This window comes from Pan paniscus, chromosome 7 (genome assembly GCF_029289425.2).
Source record: "Pan paniscus chromosome 7, NHGRI_mPanPan1-v2.0_pri, whole genome shotgun sequence".
NCBI classification, from domain to species: Eukaryota; Metazoa; Chordata; class Mammalia; order Primates; family Hominidae; genus Pan; species Pan paniscus.
Window position 1 is genome coordinate 151,163,439 of NC_073256.2, and position 10,327 is coordinate 151,173,765.

The 10,327-nt window shown below is 39.3% G+C and overlaps 1 long non-coding RNA gene across 1 annotated transcript; it reads right to left on the reverse strand.

The window, feature by feature from the left end:
- Window positions 1–217: 217 nt before the first annotated feature.
- On the reverse strand, window positions 218–2,019 carry LOC130541780 (uncharacterized). Its single transcript, XR_008955899.1, has 3 exons — window positions 1,966–2,019; window positions 1,637–1,782; window positions 218–1,058 (listed from the first exon to the last, which is right to left on the reverse strand). It is a non-coding gene; the product is annotated as an uncharacterized LOC130541780 (long non-coding RNA).
- Window positions 2,020–10,327: the final 8,308 nt, after the last annotated feature.

Here is a 10,327-nt window from a genome sequence, read left to right on the forward strand (position 1 = left end):
CTGCAGGGGCCCTTCTTCTTTTTGTGCTTCTTATCCAGGTTGACGAGCACATGGTTAACAGAATGGGCTCCAGAGCCAGAATGTTCAGCTTCAAATTCGAACGTTGCCAGCTTCTAGCTATCTAACCTAGGGCAACATCTTATCTCTATTCTTTCCTTTCCTCATCTATAAAATGAGAATAACAGCATAGGCCTTGTTGTGAGGATCACATAGTTAATGCATTTTAATATTATTTTTATTTTATTTTATATGAGAGAGGATCTTGCTCTGTAGCCCAGGCTGGAGTGCAGTGGCGTGATCATGGCAACCTTGAACTCCTTCATGCAACCTTGAACTCCTGGGCTCAAGCGATCTTCCCACTTCAGCCTCCCTTGTAGCTGGGACTACAGGTGTGCACCACCACACCCTTCTGATTTTTTGTAGTGATGGAGGGTTATCACTATGTTGCCGAGGCTATTCTCAAACTCCTGGGCTCAAGCGACCCTCCTGCCTGGGCCTCCCAAAACGCTGGGATTACAGGTGTGAGCCACTGTGCCTGGCCCATTTTTAGCACTCTTCAAATGGTCTCTGACATCTGGAGGATGTGAAATAGCTGCTAGTTGTTATAATGATGATCATCAATGTCATAGTTACAGCATCCTTATTTCTTACTCCACGAAAAAGATTTATTGTCATCTCTATTTTGGAGGTGACAAAACTGAGGCTCACAGAGGTCAATTGCATGTCCAAAGCCACATGGAGAGTGGATCAGAGATGGCTTTCAATACGAGAGCTCTCTTTTAGTGCCGAGCAATTTCTGAAACTTTATTTTCCTCTGTAGGTCCAGGACACACAACACTTGGGCTGTCTCTTCCCAGTGATCCGATTCCCAGGCCCTTGGGCTCTGTCAGTTCAGATTCCCAGCATGCTCAGAGGCTCTGTCCTTCGATAATGAGTTCTCTGTCAATTACCAGCTCCTGCCCAGCAGCCTCCGGGGCAGTGTGGGCCAATTGTCCTGTCAGGCTGGGGGCTAAGCAGAGCGTCTCAACTTAGGCAGCTACTCAGTGGTCAATCACAGTCTAAAACAGAGACATCAGGGTGGCCTTATGCCCAGTGATTTCTGGAAACCAGCCAGCCCTTCTCCCCAATAAGACACTCAATTTCTCAGCATGCAGTTTTCTACCAGACTTTTCATGCTAAGCCAGGCTAGTCCTAATTGTAATTGGTTCTGGCTAGTTCCCGTAGGAGCTGTTAAATCTTTTATTTGCTCACTATCTGGGGAAGTCCTCCACCTTTGGGAACTAACCCTTACGCCCCTAAGAAAAGGTGTCTCCCCTGACCCTTGCTAGAACATATTCTTTCACTCCTGTCCCACCTCGCCCCAGGCATCAGCAGTATCTTTAAATGGACATTATTTTTAATCTTCTAGAAAAACTAGTGTGCCCTGATTTCTTTGGTAGACTTTAAGACTAGGGCTCCAAACAGCTGCTTCTCTGTGGGGAGTATTTGCTGGCAAATCAACCTTCTATTCAATAAGAACTAGCCAGTAGAAGCCCTGCCAAATTATCCTTGTGCTTTCTACAGGTTTCATTGGAAGTTTATGGTGTTCAACATGCGTGGTCACTAAGTTTAAATGGTGCATTGATTTAGGATTTACCTCTTAGCTGGAGATGGTTTCTCATCAGCCCAGGATCCTAGTAACTGCACAGAGCTGGAGCTCTCTGTGGTAACAAAACACTTGTCACAGCTATGATCCTATTTGGTCCTGAGAGTAAGTCTTCAAAGTAGCGGTTATTATTATCTCTGTTTACCAGATGAGGAAATGGGGCTCAGAATGGTTAAATAATTTGCCCCAAGGCCAAACAGTTATGACAGACCCAGGATTTGAACCTGATGTCATTTGAATGCCAAGCTTCTTGTTCTTTTTACTGTGTCCATTTTCAATTGTCTGTTCATTTATTCCAAGCCTATTTATTGAGAGCTTACCAGACAATGATCTAGGCCCCAGGAGCCCAGCAGCAATGAAATGGTTTCCACCCTGGGGGAGAAAAGCAATGAACAGACAATATTGGAAAGTGGTAATTGCTCTGCAGAGGATTTAAATAAGGTGAGGCTGGTGGAAGTGTAAACTGGGACAGGCTCTGTAAAGAGCAATTGGGCATATGCTATCAACATTTAAAATGTGCATCGACTTTGATGTGGCAGTTTGGCTCCTAGGAAATTTATCCTACAAACATGTTAGCACATATGCAAAGCAGCTCATATGTGTACAAGGATATTCACTGCATCACTGAACTAGCAAAAAAAAGGGGAAATAATGTAAGTGTCCATCAATAGAGAATACAGTGTATCCCTACAATAGAGCCCTCTGGAACTATTAAAAAGAGTAAGGCAATTTCTAAATAGATAGATGGATAGAAATACAACACAACATCTAAGATGTTTTGTGAAGTGAAAAAAGCATCTTATAGAACAGCATATTGAGTGTGCTGCCATTTAATTATAGGAAAAATCAAACAAAAGAATACATGTATGTTATTAATCACATAGACCACAGGAAGAAAGACTATTTGAGAAAGTAGGGACAAGAGTTACCTCCAGGGACTATTGGGATGGCTGGAGAAAGGAGAAGGAAAAAAATGTTTGCTTTTTTCCCTCCTTGTATAACCTTTGGTATCTTTTGAATGTGCATGCACTGATTATTCCAGAACATACGTTAAATTTATTTGTTGTTATTATTATTTCAATAATTTTTGGAGAACGGGGGTGTTTGGTTACACGGGTAAGTTCTTTAGTGGCGATTTCTGAGATTTTGGTGCATCCGTCACCTGAGCAGTGTACGTTGTACCCAATGTGTAGTCTCTTATTCTTCACCTCCCCTCCTAATCTTCCCCCCAAGATTTCAGAGGTCATTATATGATTCTTACACCTTTGCATCCTCATAGCTTATATCCCACTTATAAGTGAGAAAATATGATATTTGATTTTCCATTCCTGAGTTACTTCACTTAAAATAATGGTCTCCAACTCCATCCAGGTTGCTGTGAATGCCATTATTTTGTTCCTTTTAATGACTGAGTAGTATTCCATGGTATGTATATACCACACATTTTCTTTATCCATATGTTGATTGATGGGCATTTGGGCTGGCTCCATATTTTTGCAATTGCGAATTGTGTTGCTATAAACATGCATGTGCAAGCATCTTTTTCATATAGTGAATTCTTTTCCTCTGGGTAGATAGCTAGTAGTGGGATTCCTAGATCAAATGATGGATCTACTTTTAGTTATTTAGGGAATCTCCACACTATTGTCCATAGTAGTTGTACTAGTTTACAGTCCCACCAGCAGTATAAGTGTTTCCTTTTCACCATATCCACGCCAACATCTATTATTTTTTGATTTTTTAATATGGCCATTTTTGCAGGAGTAAAATGTTATCACATTGGGGTTTTGATTTGTATTTCCCTGATAATTAGTGATGTTGAACATTTTTTTCATATGTTTATTGGTAATTTGCATATCTTCTTTTGAGAATTTTCTATTCACGTCCTTAGCCCAGTTTTTGATGAAATTATTTGTTTTTTTCTTGCTGATTTGTTTGAGTTTCTTATACATTCTGGATATTAGTTCTTTGTCGGATGCATAGTTTGCAAAGATTTTCTACCACTCTATGGGTTGTCTGTTTACTCTGCTGATTATTTCTTTTGCTGTGCAGAAGCTTTTTAGTTTAATTAGTTTCCATCTGTTTATCTTTGTTTTTGTTGCATTTGCTTTTTGGTTCTTTGTCATGAACTCTTTGCCTAAGCCAATGTCTACAAGAGTTTTTCTGATGTTATCTTCTAGAATTTTTATGGTTTCAGGTCTTAGATTTATGTCTTTCATCTATCTTGAGTCAATTTTTGTGTAAGGTGAGAGATGAAGATCCAACTTCATTCTTCTACCTGTGGCTTGCCAATTATCCAAGCACCGTTTGTTGAATAGGGAGTCCTTTCCCCACTTTATGTTTTTGTTTGCTTTGTCAAATACCAGTTGGCTGTAAGTATTTGACTTGATTTCTGGATTCTCTATTCTGTTCCATTAGTCTAAAAACATGCCTATTTTTATACCAGTACCATGCTGTTTTGGTAACTATAGCCTCGTAGTAAAATTTGAAATTGGGTAATGTGATGCCTCCAGATTTGTTCTTTTTGCTTAGTCATTTTTTAGCTGTGCAGGCTTTTTTGGTTCCACATGAATTTCAGGATTGTTTTTTCTAGTTCTGTGAATAATGATGATGGTATTTTGATAGGAATTGCATTGAATTTATAGATTGCTTTTGGCAATATGGTCATTTTCACAACATTGATTTTACCTATCCATGAGCATGGGATGTGTTTCCATTTGTTTGGGTCATGTATGACTTCTTTTAGCAGTGTTTTGTAGTTTTCCTTATAGAGATTTTCACCTGTTTGGTTAGGTGTATTCCTACGTATTTTATTTTATTTTATTGCAGCTGTTGTAAAAGAGGTTAAGTACTTTATTTGATTCTCAGCTTAGTTGCTGTTGGTATATAGCAGTGCTACTGATTTGTGGACATTGATTTTGTATCTGAAACTTTACTGAATTCATTTATCAGATCTAGGAGCTTTTTGGATGAGTTTTTAGGGTTTTTGAGGTATACAATCATATCATTGGCAAACAGTGACAGTTTTTACTTCCTGTTTACCCATTTAGATACTATTTATTTCTTTCTCTTGTCTGCTTGTTCTGGCTCGGACTTCCAGTATTATTTTGAATAGAAGTGGTGAAAATGGGCATCCTTGTCTTGTTCCAGTTCTCAGGGGGAATGCTTTCAACTTTTCCCCATTCAGTGTAATGTTGGTTGTGGGTTTGTCACAGATGTCATTTATTACGTTAAGGTATGTCCCTTCTATGCTGATTTTGCTGAGAGTTTTAATCATAAAGCGATACTGGATTTTGTCAAATGCTTCTTGTGCATCTATTGAGATGATCATAAGAGTTTTGTTTTTAATTCTGTTTGTGTGATGAATCGCATTTATTGACTTCTGTATGTCAAACCAACTCTGCACCCCTGGTATGAATTCCACGTGATTATGGTGGATTATCTTTTTGATATGTTCTTCAATTCAGTTAGCTAGTATTTTGTTGAGGATTTTTGCATCTATGTTCATCAGGGATGTTGGTCTGTAATTTTCTCTTTTTGTTATGTCCTTTGCTGGTTTTGGTATTAGGGTGATAATGGCTTCACAGAATAATTTAGGAAGGATTCCCTGTTTCTCTATCTTTTGAAATAGTTTCAGTAGAATTGATACCCATTCTTCTTTGAATGTCTGATAAAATTCAGCTGTGAATTCATCTGGTCCTGGACTGTTTATATTGGCAATTTTTTAAATTACTGTTGCAATCTTGCTATTGTTATTGGTCGGTTCAGAGTTTCTATTTCTTCTTGGTTTAATCTAGGAAGGTTGTATATTTCCCGGAATTTATCTATCGCTTCTAGGTTTTCTAGTTTGTGTGCATAACAATGTTCCTAGTAGTTTTGAATGATCTTTTTTATTTCTGTGCTATTGGTTGTAATATCTCATGTTTCATTTCTAATTGAGCTTATTTGGATCTTCTCTCTTCTTTTCTTGATTAATCTTGCTAATGGTGTATCGATTTTGTGTATTTTTTTAAAAGAACCAGCTTTTTGTTTTATTTCTCTCTTGTATTATTTGTTGTTGTTGTTTGTTTCAATTTAATTTGGTTCTGCTCTGATCTTTGTTATTTCTTTTCTTCTGCTGGGCTTGGGTTGTTTGGTTGAACAAAAGAAATGATTTGTTTTTTTCTTGTTTCTCTAGTTCCTTGAGGTGTGAGCTTAGAGTTTCCATTTGTGCTCTTTCAGACTTTTTAATGTAGACATTTAATGCTATAAACTTTCCTCTTAGTACTGCTTTTGCTGTATCCCAGAGGTTTTGATAGGTTGCGCCACTATTGTTGTTCAGTTCAAAGAACTTTTTAATTTCCATCTTTATTACATTGTTGACCCAGAGATCTTTCAGGAGCAGACTGTTTAATTTCCATGTATTTGTATGGTTTTGAGGGTTCCCTTTGGAGTTAATTTCAAGTTTTATTCCATTGTAGTCTGAGAGAGTACTTGATATAATTTCAATTTTCTTAAGTTTATTGAGCCTTGTTTTGTGGCCTGTCATATGTTCTATCTTGGATAATGTTCCATTTGCTGATGGAAAGAATGTGTATTCTGCAGTTGTTGTGTAGAATGTTCTGTAAATAGCTGTTAAGTCCATTTTTTTTTGTGGAGTATAGTTTAAGTCCATTGTTTCTTTTAAAACGTTGTTGCTTTAAATCTGTTTTACAGTTAAATACACATTTCCCATACAATCCAGCAACCCTACCCCCAGGTTCATTCAGGGGAAATGACAACCTATATTCATACAAACACCTATATGTGAATGTTCATAGTGGTTTTATTCATAATCACCAAACAGTCCAAACTGTCCAAATGTCCTTCTACTGGATAATGGATAAACAAAGTATGATACATTCATATAGTAAAAAAAAAAAGTTCGTTTTGTCTGATACAAGAATAGCTACTCCTGCTCACTTTTCCATTTGCATGGAATATCTTTTTCCAAACCTTTACCTTAAGTTTATGTGAGTTCTTATGTGTCAGGTGAGTCTCTTGAAGACAGCATATACTTGGTTAGTGGATTTTTATCCATTCTGCCATTCTGTATCTTTTAAGTGGAGCATTTAGGCCATTTACATTCAATGTTAGTATGGAGATGTGAAGTACTGTCCTATTCATCATTCTAGTTATTGCCTGAATACTTTTTGTTTTTTCATTGCGTTATTGCTTTATAGGCCCTGTAAGATTTATACGTTAAGGATGTTCTATTTTGGTGTATTTTGAGGTTTTGTTTCAAGATTTAGAACTCCTATTAGCATTTCTTGTAGTGCTCATTTGGTAGTCACAAATTCTCTCAGCATTTGTTTGTCTGAAAAAGATGTTATTTCCTTCATTTATGAAGCTTAGTTTTGCTGGATTCAAAATTCTTGGCTGATAATTATTTTGTTTAAGGATGCTAAAGATAGGACCCTAATCCCTTCTGGCTTGCAGGGTTTCTGCTGAGAAATCAGCTGTTAATTTAATAGGTGTTCCCTTATAGATTACCTGATGCTTTTGCCTTATAGCTCCTAAGATTCTTTCCTTCATCTTGACTTTAGATAACCTGATGACTATGTGCCTAGGTGATTATAGTTTTGCAATGAATTTCTAGGGTGTTCTTTGAGCTTCTTATATTTGGATGTCTAGATCTGTAGCAAGATCAGGGAAGTTTTCTTGATATCCCCTCAAATAAGTTTTTTAAACTTTTAGATTTTTCTTCTTCCTCAGGAATATCAATTATTCTTTTGTTTGGTCATTTAACATAATCACAAGTTTCTTGGAGACTTTGTTCTTTTTTTTTTTATTTTGACATGTTTTACTCTGTCACCCAGGTTGGTGTGCAGTGGCACAATCTCAGCTCACTTGAACCTCTTCCTCCCAGGTTCAAGTGATTCTCTCACTTCACCCTTCCAAGTAGCTGGGACTACTGGTGTGCACCACCCTGTCTGGCTAATTTTTGTATTTTTTGGTAGAGATGAGGTTTCACCATGTTGGCCAGTGTGGTCTCAAACTCTTGAACTCAAGTGATCCTCCTGCCTCAGCCTCCCAAAGTGCTGGGATTACAGGTGTGTTCATTTTTATTTGTCTTTATTGAATTGGGTTAATTTGAAAGCCTTGTCTTTGAGCTCTGAAGTTCTTTCTTCTAGTTGTTTAATTCTATTTTTGAAAGTTCCAGTGTATTTTGCATTTCTCTAAGTCTGTCTTTCATTTCCAGAAGTGGTGATTGTCTTTTCTTTAAGATATCTATTACTCTGGAGACCTTTTCATTCATATTCTGTATTATTTTTAAAATTTTTTTAAGTTGGTTTTCACCTTTCTCTGAATCAGAGAAAGGTGAAACAGGGAAGGAGTATTAAGCTACTCTGAGTAGCTTAATAATCAACCTTCTGAATTCTTTATCTAGCAACACAGAGATTTCATTTGTTTAGATCCATTGCTCAAAAGATAGTGCAATCTTTTGAGGGTGTTATAGAACCTTGTTTTGTCATATTACCAGAATTACTTTTCTGGTTCCTTCTTAATTGGGTAGACTGTTTCAGTGGAAAGATCTGAAACTCAAGGGCTGCAGTTCAGATTTTTTTGTCCTATGAGTTGATCCCTTGATATGGTGCTCTCCCCCTTCTCCTAGTGATGGGGCTTCCTGAGAGCTGGACTGCATTGATTGTCATTGCTCTTCTGGATCTAGCCACCCAGCAGGGCTTCCAGGCTCTGGGCTGGTTCTGGGAAATTTCTGCAAAGAGTTCTGTGATGTGATTTGTGTTCAGATGTCCCAGCTGTGCTTAATAGCACCTGTTCCAGTGGAGGTGGCAGGGGAGTGAAGTAGACTCTGTAGGAGTCCTTGGTTGTAATTTTGTTTAGTGTATGGGTTTTTTCAGATGCTGATTATGCTACAGTGAAGTTGTTACATGGACACACTAAGGACCTCTAATTAGCCACAGTATTGTAGGTGGTGGAATTAGCTGTTGTTTTCTCCTTCTTTGGAGCAGGGTTATTCTGTTATGAGTTGCTGGAATGGCTTGAGTTGGTTGACCTCCAGCCAGGAGGTGGCACTTCAAAAAAGCACCAGCTACAGTAGTAGAAAGGGCATATAATTCTGCCCTACATTGGCCAGGATAAGTACTGGGGTTTCTCAGGTGATGGGCGGGGCCATATTTCTTCTAACAGTTTATGTATTTTGTCTTGAGCTACTAGGGCAGATAGAGGAAAGCCATCAGGTGGGGGCAGGGTTGGATCTGAGCTCAGACTCTCCTTTGGCAGGGCTTGCTGTGACCACTGTGGGGGATTTGGGGTAGTTCTCAGGCCAGTGTTCCCATGGCGGGTTATAGCTGCCTCTATTGCATTATACAGGTCACCAGGATAGTGGGGGAAAGCCGGCATTGACAGGCCTTGCCCAGCTCCCAGGCAGCCAGCAAGGCCAGCCTCACTCTTGACGTGCCCCAATGACAGCACTGAGTTTATCTCCAGGCAGCCATTGAACAGGGCTGAGATCTTGCCCCACGTTACAAGCCTTCCTGCTGAGAAAGCAAGCAAGGCTGTCAGGCCTCACTCCTCCCCACCTACCTGCCCCTTTGGCTGTGGCTTCTGTACTCATATCTGCAGTTCCCAATTGTCCCCCCATGATTCCACTCAGGACAATTTGTGCTCAGTTGAAATTGTTACAAGGTTCAGCTAGGAGCTTCCTTTACCCTGTGGCCCCTCTCCAATTCCACTGGCTGCCTTCCCTTCTCCAAGGACCAGTGTGAGATAAGGCCAAAAATGGCTTCCCTGGGCTCAAGCTGGGGACAAGAAATGCCTATAGGGCTTTTCCCATTGCTTCTTCTACTTTTATATTTCATTTGGCTCTCTAAATCCATGTCAGCTATAAGTAAGGTTAAATCCTTCTCCCGTGATCTGGATTTTCAGGTTCCCCAATAGGAATGTGTGTTCAGAGGCAGATTTTTTTTTCTCCCACACTTTGAAAACTCACAGATTTTTGGCTGTCCTGTGGAGTTTGCAGAGGTAAGCTGTTTCTTTCAAAGGGTCTATGAATTCTTTGAGTTTTCCTGGTATGTTCCTGTGGTGGTTCTTGGAGCAAAAGTTCACAGTGTGAGTCTCCACATACTGTTCTGTCCATCTGAGCAGGAGCTGCAGGTTAGTCCTGTCTCCTGCCCACCATTTTCTCCCTCTCTCCCATACATTGAATTTATAAAGAGGTCAATGTGAGTGACTAGTTGTTGATCAATGAAGATTTCTCTGTAGATGTGAGGTAACAGTAAGCTTTGAATGAGAAAATGCCATATGCCAGTTAGGGGCTAAAACTTCCTGGCAGAAGGAACAGTTCATATAAAAGTCGGGAGTGTGAATGAGCTGGTCATGAGGAACTGGAAGACGACCAGTGTTGGGGAGCTGAGGAAGTGAGGAAGACAGCCACATGGGATTAGCCTAATGATATTGGCTGGGCACAGACTATATATAGATGTTTTTGTCAACCAGCTTAAGAAATTTGGACTGTTTTTCTTGTTGTTGTTTTTGAGACAGGATCTTGCTCTGTTACCTAAGCTAGAGTACAGTGGTACAATCACAGTTCAGAGAAGCCTTGGCCTCCTGAGCTCAAGGGATTCTCCTGCCTCAGCCTCCCAAGTAGCTGAGAGTGCAGGTGCATGCCACCACAACTGGCTAATTTTTATTATTATTATT